Here is a 7,991-nt window from a genome sequence, read left to right as displayed (position 1 = left end):
CAACCAAATGTTATACCCTCAAATTGATCATCTTATCAGGATAAGGTAAGACCCAGATGCAGACCGTGTTGAAGTAGCAATGTTTATTACAGCAACAGGGGCTAAGGTACAGGACGGCAGGCTCAGGGTCAGGTCATGCAGAGGTTGGTAATCCAGAGACTGGGCTAAGGTACAGGCAGGCAGGGTCAGGTCATGCAGAGTGGTCAGGCGGGCGGGCTCAGGGTCAGGACAGGCAAGGGTCAAAACCAGGAGGACGAGAAAAGAGAGACTGGGGGAAAGCAGGAGCTGATACAAAAACACTGGTTGACTTAACAAACAAGACAAACCGGCACAGACTGACAGAAAACACAGGTATTAAGTACCCAGCGGATAATGGGGAAGATGGGCAACATATGGGGGGAAGACAAGCACAAAGACAGGTGAAACAGATCAGGACGTGACACATCTGGTTAGTTCATTTTGTTCTTCAACCAAATGTTATACCCTTAAGTTGATAATCCGTTTATGTTAGAAGTGGTAGTCGACAGGTGGTGGTCAACTATAATTCAGGGGATAAATAAATGATTAATGCTGCATTGTACATATTTCATAAAACAAGTTGTAATCAATTATGAACGAGTCGAGGTACCGACAGCGGTCCATGTCTGAGTTATACAAAGTCAATTACCCCCTTTAAAACAAGATATCAATTCCTGCATTTCCACTTCAAAGGGCTGAGAGAGCAAAGCAGCTTGCTGAGCCTCCAATGACTGTGGCACTGAAGTCAGCACTTGAAAGAGATTCCACAAAATCCCGCTTCTAATTTGGAAACCTTTCCAAATAAAATCAAACCTTGCTGTTGGGTTATAGAGCAGCATTTTTCTATTTGAACAATGTAAGATCTGTATATGTCCAAGCCAGTCAGACAAGACCATCTGGACAATAAATTAAGTCTAGCGTGTAAATATAATGTCACCTTTCCCATTAACAGAGTATCACCTCACAGATTAAAGACTCATCACATTTTGGAGGGGAGGACAGGAAGACAGATTAGGCCTCATAAACTAGAGGTTGTTAGAAGCTGAAGGGTTTATGAGCTAATTGAAATCAGTTTGCTTGATATGACTTCATGAATTGGTGATGTGGTAATGAGAGGTTTCAATTGAGAGGTTTTTCTTTACAAGGTAATGAGAGGATGTTTCTCTTTACACGGTACTGAGAGGATGTTTCTCTTTACAAGGTAATGAGAGGATGTTTCTCTTTACAAGGTAATGAGAGGATGTTTCTCTTTACAAGGTAATGAGAGGATGTTTCTCTTTACAAGGTAATGAGAGGATGTTTCTCTTTACAAGGTAATGAGAGGATGTTTCTCTTTACAAGGTAATGAGAGGATGTTTCTCTTTACAAGGTAATGAGAGGATGTTTCTCTTTACAAGGTAATGAGAGGATGTTTCTCTTTACAAGGTAATGAGAGGATGTTTCTCTTTACACGGTAATGAGAGGATGTTTCTCTTTACAAGGTAATGAGAGGATGTTTCTCTTTACACGGTAATGAGAGGATGTTTCTCTTTACAAGGTAATGAGAGGATGTTTCTCTTTACAAGGTTAATTTAGCTCCTCTACAACTATGCGGCATCATTAAGTTGGAGATCAGGGCGCTGATCATTAATGGAATGAGACTCATTAAAGTGAAGAGAGGACTTTTCTCAGTCCCTCCTCATCCCTCATCGAACACACACACACACACACACACACACACACACACACACACACACACACACACACACACACACACACACACACACACACACACACACACACACACACACACACACACACACACACACACACACACACACACGCACACACACACCTTCCACTGCATGACCAATGCAGCATGGAGGAATGACATCCCTTTATCAAAGCAACAAGGGCAACATAATGCATCCTTGACTCCCAACCTCCCCAATTACCTTTACTGGTCTTATTCTCTCTATGCTATCTCCCCTGTGCATCCATATGCCCCTTCATCCAGAACACTCCATCCTTCACCCCTCCCTCCAGAACACCCCATCCTTCACCCCTCCACCCAGAACACCCCATCCTTCACCCCTCCACCCAGAACCCTCCATCCTTCACCCATCCCTCCAGATCACTCCATCCTTCACCCCTCCTCCAGAACACTCCACCCTTCACCACTCCCCCAGAACACCCCATCCTTCACTCCTCTCTCCAGAACACCCCATCCTTCACTCCTCCACCCAGAACACCCCATACTTCACCCCTCCCCTCAGAACACCCCATTCTTCACACAGAACACCTAGAACACCCCATCCTTCACCCCTCCATCCAGAACACCCCATCCTTCACCCCTCCCTCCAGAACACCCCATCCTTCACCCCTCCATCCAGAACACCCCACCCTTCACCCCTCCCTCCAGAACACCCCATTCTTCACCCCTCCATCCAGAACACCTCATCTTTCACCCCTCCACCCAGAACACCCCATCCCTTCACACCTCCATCCAGAACACCCCATCCTTCACCCCTCCACCCAGAACACCCCATCCTTCACCCCTCCACCCAGAACACCCCATCCCTTCACACCTCCATCCAGAACACCCCATCCTTCACTCCTCCCTCCAGAACATCCCATCCTTCACTCATACCTCCAGAACACCCCATCCTTCACCCCTCCACCCTTCACCACTCCACCCTTCACCCCTCCACCCTACACCCCTCCATCCTTCACCCCTACACCCCTCCACCCTACACCCCTCCCTCCAAAAATGACCCGTTCTTCTCCTCTCCGCTTCCCTTGCAAGCATCTCCAGACCTCGAGTGTCAATGATTTAAACGGATTGCTCATCCAGCCAGTTAACCTTCCCATCCCATAAAAAGTATAATTGGTTTGCTATAGAAAGCAGCCTTTTACATGCTGGGGATCATCCCAGGGCTTGATTAATGCTTCTCTAATCAATGAGTGTCTGGTAGACCCGCCTCTTCAGTCATCCTGTAAAGGGGAACAGCTGGCCTTTCCAAAGTTCACAGCGAGGGGGAGGGGGGGTGGATCAAGCAGGGGGTCAGTCAAATCACTTTTACACATGAACAAAACCCCTGTGCTATTTTCAAGGAGTGACTAAAAATGTGTGAAAGGATCAAAGGCCTAACAATGTAAAGAACGGGTGTTTGTATGTGTTTCCATGGAAGTGTGTGTTTCCATGGATGCATGTGTTTCCATGGATGTGTGTGTGAGGTGTGACTATATGTGACAGACAAAGAGACAGGCAGAAAAATAGGCATCTGAATTGAAACTAACTCATACACATACACAAAATGTAATCGCATTATTAGAGTATAGGAGAGGTGTTTCATGTGGTGACATCACAGAGAAAGACTTCTAGATGTATTGCTATTGTAATTTCCTCTTCAAGTAGAAGGGGTTATCATTCTCACAGCTAAAGGTGCTGAGGGTGTTGTGTTGTGTTCAGGACAGATTTGAATAAGACTGGGAACCGGCCCACAGCCTGCTGGGATGTATGAATATCAATGTCACCACCAACTGAGCTGGGTGACAGATTGGGAAATATGAATTCATCATGACTTCAGAATGTGACCTGGACACTATACACAACGGCTCTCCTACACTTTGCTTTGTTGACTGACGCAATATATTTTGCATAAATGTAATCTCTGCTCTAAGATAGGTCTGATGAGGACAGAGAACGGCATCTGCTCAAAAAACTATAATCAATGTACGATACCTCCAACAATCACCAACAGAGGACCGGGTAAAAGAGATTTCACTTTTGGCCTGTCAAAATAATAAACAATGAATACCCTTCTTGCTGTATACATTAGCATTCAAAGTGGAAATCTAATAAGATGAATCTATAGTGTCACTTGTCACAAAGAGTGAAGAGCTTCATGTGGTCCACCAGTAAGAGTTCTGTGGACATCATTAACATCTCTCTGTGGAGCTGCATTCTAACTTATCTGAGTCTAGACGGTGTTACTGAATGTAAAGCTGAGATGCTACATCAATCTGAGAGATGTGTTGTTCCACCCACTAATGACCTCCGACTAGAGATATGATATATGCAGACAGTGATGAATGATCTTACTACACATTAATTACAGACGCTTTGCAACTACCAGTCTTCCACCCTTCCTCTCCTCTCTCTCCCTCCATCTTTCTCAACTTTGTTCAGGGTGTCATGCCTGGTAGGCCAGTGAACTTGTAAACAACAGGCTCCATCTGTCTCCGTCACATTTAATAACAGCTCAATGTTTACTCTGCTTTATTTAGAAGAATAGGAGAGTTGGCAGCAGGTCTGTGTTGGAGTAGGCAGGGGGAACACAGCCACAGCACTCCATGAGTTAGGATGCACACACATGCATCTCTTACACACGCTCACTACAACAACACTGCAGTCAAAGAGGGGGGAAGTGGGTGAGGGGTGGAAAGGGTGACAAGCAGGGGGAGAGAGAGAGGGCAGCATTGAAATATTCAGACTAAGCCTTTCTTTGAGGTCAGTGGTTTGGACCTCTACACAGACACGCACACACACAGTCTTGTATAGCTAACCTTGTGGGGACACAATTCAGTCCCATTCAAAATCCAATTTCCTCTAACCCCTAATCCTAAACCTGACCCTGACCCTAACCGTAACCCTAACCCTCATCCGATAACCTAACCTTAACCCTAACCCTAGCTCCTAACCCTACACTTAATTCTAACCCTAACACTAAATCTAACCTTAACACTAATTCTAACCCTAAAACTAATTCTAACCCTAACACTAAATCTAACCCTAGCACTAAATCTAACCCTAACACTAAATCGAACCCTAACACTAAATTGAACCTTAACACTAATTCTAACCCTAACACTAAATCGAACCCTAACACTAAATCTAACCTTTTTGGGATAGGGGCAGAATTTTCACTTTTGGATGAATAGCGTGCCCAGAGTGAACTGCCTCCTGCTCTGTCCCAGATGCTAATATGTGCATATTATTATTAGTATTGGATAGAAAACACTGTGAAGTTTCTAAAACTGTTTGAATGATATCTGTGAGTATAACAGAACTCATATGGCAGGCAAAAACCTGAGAAAAAATCAACCAGGAAGTGGGACATCTGAGGTTTGTAGTTTTTCAAAGCTTGGCCTACTGAGTACACATTGAGATATGGATGAGGTTGCACTTCCTAGGGCTTCCACTAGATGTCAACCGTCTTTTGAAACTTGAATGAGGATTCTACTATAAAGGAGGGGCTCATGAGACCTGTTTGAGTCAGTGGTCTGGCAGAGTGCCTCGGTCTCAAGACGCGCTCCCGACAGAGTTACCTCGCGTTCCAGTGCTTTTTCTGAAGACAAAGGAATTCTCCGGTTGGAACATTATTGATGTTTTATATTAAAAACATCCTAACGATTGATTCCATACATTGTTTGACATGTTTCTAAAGGACTGTAATGGAACTTTTTGTCTGGATGAAATGCTCGTGCCTCATGAAGATCGATTACTGGGCTACACACTAACAACAAGTGGCTCTTTGGACATAAATTATGGAACTTTATGGAACAAATTAGTCATTTATTGTCAAACTGGGATTCCTGGGACTACCTTCTGATGAAGATCATCAAAGGTAAGTGAATATTTATGGTGTTGTTCTAACTTTGTTGATTACAAAATGGCGGCTATTCCTCTGGCTGTTTTGGGTTCTGAGCACCGTTCTCAGATTATGCTTTTTCCGTAAAATTAAAGCATAATTTTTTTTAATCTGACACAGCGGCTGCATTAACTTCATATGCCTGCAGGGGCAGTATTGAGTAGCTTGGATGAAAAGGTACCCATTGTAAACGGCCAGCTCCTCAGTCTCAGTTGCAAATATATGCATATTATTATTAGTATTGGATAGAAAACACTCTAAAGTTTCCAAAACTGTCAAAATATTGTCTGTGAGTTTAACAGAACTGATATTGCATGCGAAACCCTGAGGAAAATCAAAACAGGAAGTGACTTCTATTTTGAAAATTCCATGTTCCATAGCCTCCCTTTTCTAGATTTAAAGGGATATGAACCAGATTCCTTTTCCTATCGCTTCCTCAAGGTGTCAACAGTCTTCAGACATAGTTTCAGGCTTTTATTTTGAAAAATTAGCCAGAACGATAATATCGGGTTAAGTGGTCACATGAGTTTTACTCGCGCAACAGAGTTTGGGCAGCCATTGCTTTTCCCTCTCCAACTGTGAAAGACATTTGCGGTTGATATATTATCGATTATATACAGTGGGGAGAACAAGTATTTGATACACTGCCGATTTTGCAGGTTTTCCTACTTACAAAGCATGTAGAGGTCTTTAATTTATATCATAGGTACACTTCAACTGTGAGAGACGGAATCTAAAACAAAAATCCAACAAATTACATTGTATGATTTTTAAGTAATTCATTTGCATTTTATTGCATGACATAAGTATTTGATACATCAGAAAAGCAGAACTTAATATTTGGTACAGAAACCTTTGTTTGCAATTACAGAGATCATACATTTCCTGTAGTTCTTGACCAGGTTTGTACACACTGCAGCAGAGATTTTGGCCCACTCCTCCATACAGACCTTCTCCAGATCCTTCAGGTTTCTGGGCTGTCGCTGGGCAATATGGACTTTCAGCTCCCTCCAAAGATTTTCTATTGAGTTCAGGTCTGGAGACTGACTAGGCCACTCCAGGACCTTGAGATGCTTTTTACTGAGCCACTCCTTAGTTGCCCTGGCTGTGTGTTTCGGGTCGTTGTCATGCTGGAAGACCCAGCCACAACCCATCTTCAATGCTCTTACTGAGGGAAGGAGGTTGTTGGCCAAGATCTCGCTAAATACATGGCCCCAACCATCCTCCCCTCAATAAGGTGCAGTCGTCCTGTCCCCTTTGCAGAAAAGCGTCCCCAATGAATTATGTTTCCACCTCCATGCTTCACGGTTGGGATGGTGTTCTTGGGGTTGTACTCATCCTTCTTCTTCCTCCAAACACGGCGGGTGGAGTTTAGACCAAAAAGCTCTATTTTTGTCTCATCAGACCACATGACCTTCTCCCATTCCTCCTCTGGATCATCCAAATGGTCATTGACAAACTTCAGACGGGCCTGGACATGCGCTGGCTTGAGCAGGGGGACCTTGCGTGCGCTGCAGGATTTTAATCCATGACAGCGTAGTGTGTTACTAATGGTTTTCTTTGAGACTGTGGTCTCAGCTCTCTTCAGGTCATTGACCAGCTACTGCCGTGTAATTCTGGGCTGGTCCCTCACTTTCCTCATGATCATTGATGCCCCACGAGGTGAGATCTTGCATGGAGCCCCAGACCGAGGATGATTGACCGTCATCTTGAACTTCTTCCATTTTCTAATAATTGCGCCAGCAGTTGTTGCCTTCTCACCAAGCTGCTTGCCTATTGTCCTGTAGCCCATCCCAGCCTTGTGCAGGTCTATAATTGTATCCCTGATGTCCTTACACAGCTCCCTGGTCTTGGCCATTGCGGAGAGGTTGGAGTCTGTGTGGACAGGTGTCTTTTATACAGGTAACGAGTTCAAACAGGTGCAATTAATACAGGTAATGAAAAACTAACAGGTAAAGAAAAACTAACAGGTCTGTGAGAGCCGGAATTCTTCCTGGTTGGTAGGTGATCAAATACTTATGTCATGCAAAAAAATGCAAGTTAATTACTTAAAAAATATTTTGACATGTTTCTGTGGACATTATGGAAACTATTTGGAATTTTCGTCTGCGTTGTCGTGACCTCTCTTTCCTGTGGATTTCTGAACATAACGTGTCAAACAAACCGAGGTATTTTGGATATAACAATAATCTTTATGGAACAAAAGGAACATTTGTTGTGTAACTGGGAGTCTCGTGAGTGAAAACATCCGAAGATCATCAAAGGTAAACAATTAATTTGATTGCTTTTCTGCTTTTCTGATTTTCATGACCAAGCTTCCTGATGTTTAAGTGTTCTTAA

This window comes from Oncorhynchus mykiss, chromosome 27 (assembly GCF_013265735.2).
Source record: "Oncorhynchus mykiss isolate Arlee chromosome 27, USDA_OmykA_1.1, whole genome shotgun sequence".
Taxonomy (NCBI): Eukaryota; Metazoa; Chordata; class Actinopteri; order Salmoniformes; family Salmonidae; genus Oncorhynchus; species Oncorhynchus mykiss.
Note: the sequence above shows the minus strand (reverse complement) of the source record.